General features: G+C 35.2%; 1 long non-coding RNA gene across 1 annotated transcript in view; it reads right to left on the bottom strand.

The window, feature by feature from the left end:
• LOC128248579 (uncharacterized) overlaps positions 1-3,310 on the bottom strand; it is a 57,193-nt gene that overhangs the window by 13,955 nt on the left and 39,928 nt on the right. Inside the window, exon 3 of the long non-coding RNA XR_008264758.1 lies at positions 3,016-3,158. This is a non-coding gene — a long non-coding RNA (uncharacterized LOC128248579). The remainder of the gene's footprint in view (positions 1-3,015; positions 3,159-3,310) is intronic.

Raw genomic sequence — 3,310 nt, 5'->3', positions numbered from 1 at the left:
CTCATGGGAACTGCCCATATCCTACGTAAAATACTGTCTATGTGATCTCAAATTTTAAAGCAAACATAACTTTCTTATGTTTTCTTAAACATTCACTTGAACAAAACTGTACAAATCCAAATATATGGTACCCTAGGCATAACACCTACATGAACTTCTAACTTGTTGTCTCTTGAGGTCTCTGGGTGAGACTTGGATCCAACTTGTACAAATGCAAAACAAAAGTCAAACATAAAATAATAATAATAATAATGATGATGATGATGATGATGATGATGATGATGATAATAATCTTTTCTGCTAAAGGCACAAGGCCTGAAATTTGGTGGGAGGGGCACAGTCAATTACATTGACTCCAGTGCGTAACTGGTATTTATTTCATTGACCCCCCCCAAAAGGATAAAAGGCAAAGTGGACCTTGATGGAAATTGAACTCAGAACATAAAGACAGACAAGATGCCGCTAAGAATTTTGCCCAGCATGCTAACAGTTGTGCCAGCTCGCCACCTTAATGATAAAATAATAATAATAATAATAATAATAATAATAATAATAACAACAACAACAATGACAACAACAATAATAATAATCCTTTCTACTGGAAGCACAAGGCCTCAAATTTGGGGAAATGGATTAAGTCAATTACATCAACCCCAGTGCATAACTGGTACTTATTCAATCAGCCCCAAAAGGATAAAAGGCAAAGTCAACCCTGGTGTGATTTGAACGCAGAACGTAACGGCAGATGAAATACCACTAATAATTTCGCCCGGCATGCTAATGATTCTGTCAGCTTGCCGCCTTAACAATAACAATAATAATAATAATGATGATGATAATAATAATGATAATAATAATGATAATAATAATAATAATAATAATAATAATAATAATAATAATAATAATAATAATAATAATAGCACAGTGACAACAGTGTGTATCTTGGAAACAAAATTTCATCTGTGGATTCCAATGCGTACTACTGACTTCAGACTGTTGTGATTTCCTTTGTGAAAGCTACTTCATGCTGTCAGCTTAAATCTTGTCCTTGAAATAACTAGATTAATATGGCCTAGATTAGTTAGTTACTCGATTATGGCATATACTTGGAGACTGAATCTATGTATAAATTATTAACAGCTAACAGCTAAATCATATAAAAATATCATTTAGAGATTAGGAGATTGATATCTTAAAGATTGCTTTCCTGTTGTCATATAAGCAGGATTGTGTTGGTTAAAATATCTAAAACAAGTATTTAGCAAAGTAATTCTTTTTGTCTTATATATTTCTGGTTTCTCTGCTTTTTTTTAATCTACTTCATTGGGTAAAAGGTAAAGACCCCCTTTAGGTTGCACCTAAAAACTTCCCCTCCAGGCAAGGTGGCTTAGTGGAAGACTAGCAGTTGTCCATGCATACCAGCCTCCCCTCTCCATGGCACCAATATTATCCAAGGGAAAAGGCAAATGCTGATACAGCTTGGCACCAGTGACATTGCAACTCATTTCTACAGCTAAGTGAAATGGAGCAACATGAAATAAAGTACATTATTTACATTTGACGGATATTTGACCTCATCTTGTTTGTTGTTAACACAATGTTTCGGCTGATATACCCTCCAGCCTTCTTCAGGTGTCTTGGGGAAATTTCGAACCTGGGTTCTCATTCCTAAGGTATTCTTTGATGTTGTAATTATTATTATTATTGCTCAGGTCACTGCTTGGAATTGAACTTGGAATCTTGGGGTTAGTAGCCAGCACTCTTAACCACTACGCCATATGCCCGTGGGCCGGAGGGTATATAAGAAAGTCGGAGGGTATATCAGCCGAAACGTTGTGTTAACAACAAACAAGATGAGGACAAATATCCGTCGAATGTAAATAATGTAAATAATGTACATAATTCCTCATCTCTTAAATATAGAACTGTATGAAATAAAGTGTCTTGCTCAAGAACACAGCCCAGCTTGAGAAACAAACTTACAACCTCGCGACTGTAATCCCAATACTGTAGCCACAGAGCCATGTGCCTTCATAATCCACTTCATTAGGTTAAGGTAAAAATCACCTCAAAATACATAAATTTAATTACATCAGGAACATTTCCCATCAGGTATTTTCATCGCTTCGTTCACAATCTTTACAAACTGTCAACTTGCTTACGTTTGATAGAATGAGCAGTTCCATTAAACCTCTTTGCATTTAATGGAACCAATATTCTGTCATTTGATTAATTGTTGTGTGATCCTTCACCACAGTTTATGTTTTGTTTTGTTATATTATTGCTTTGAGTTTTGAATTCTATTTATATAAAATTTAATTAGTGAATATTGCACTCATGTCATGTTGTGGGTACCCTACAGGTGACAAATATTTACTTGCTTAAATATATTGGTTTCAAATTTTGGCACAAGGTCAGCAATTTGGGAGGAGAAGTAAGTCGTTTATACTGACTCCAGGGCTGAACTGGTATATATTTTATCGGGATATGGCGCTTTGGTCTAAAACACTTTGGTCTAAACCACTTTAGTCTTAGACACTTTGGTCTAAAAACATTTTCGTCTAAAGACACTTTCATCTAAGCATTTTTTGCTAAAGATAAAAAGGATTATTAGAATATAGTTATTTAGATCTTTTACATTTGTTTTTTGAGATTCTATAGACAAAATAGTTATTAGACCAAAGTGAGCTTAGACAAAAATGTCTTTATACTAAAGGGCATTCAGACAAAAATGTCTTTAGACTATAGTGTATTTATACAAAAGTTACTTTAGACCAAAGTTCTTTAGACCATAGCGCATTAGACCAAAGTGCTTTAGACGAAAAGTCCTAGATCCATTTTATTGACCCCAAAAAGATGAAAAGCAAAGTTGACCCTGGTGGAATTTGAACTCCTAATGTAATGATGGATGAAATGCTGCTAAGCATTTTGCCTGGTGTGCTAATGATCCTGCCAGCTTGCCATCCTTTCATACTTAAATATACTGAAAATGCATGTCACCTTCCTTTTCCTTACCTTGCTAGTGCTGGTGGCACGTAAAAAGCACCCACTACACTCTCTGAGTGGTTGGCGTTAGGAATGGCATCCAGCTGTAGAAACCTTGGTAGATCAGATTGGAGCCTGGTGCAGACCTCCTGGCTTGCCAGTCCTCAGCCAAACTGTCAGTAAAGAAAGCGAATGTTAAACGATGATGATGATGATGATGATGTTTTTATACACACACACACACACACACACACACACACATATATATATATATATATATATATACACACATACATATACATACATACATACATACATATATATA

This window comes from Octopus bimaculoides, chromosome 8 (assembly GCF_001194135.2).
Source record: "Octopus bimaculoides isolate UCB-OBI-ISO-001 chromosome 8, ASM119413v2, whole genome shotgun sequence".
Taxonomy (NCBI): Eukaryota; Metazoa; Mollusca; class Cephalopoda; order Octopoda; family Octopodidae; genus Octopus; species Octopus bimaculoides.
This window is presented reverse-complemented; position numbering and strand designations above follow the sequence as displayed.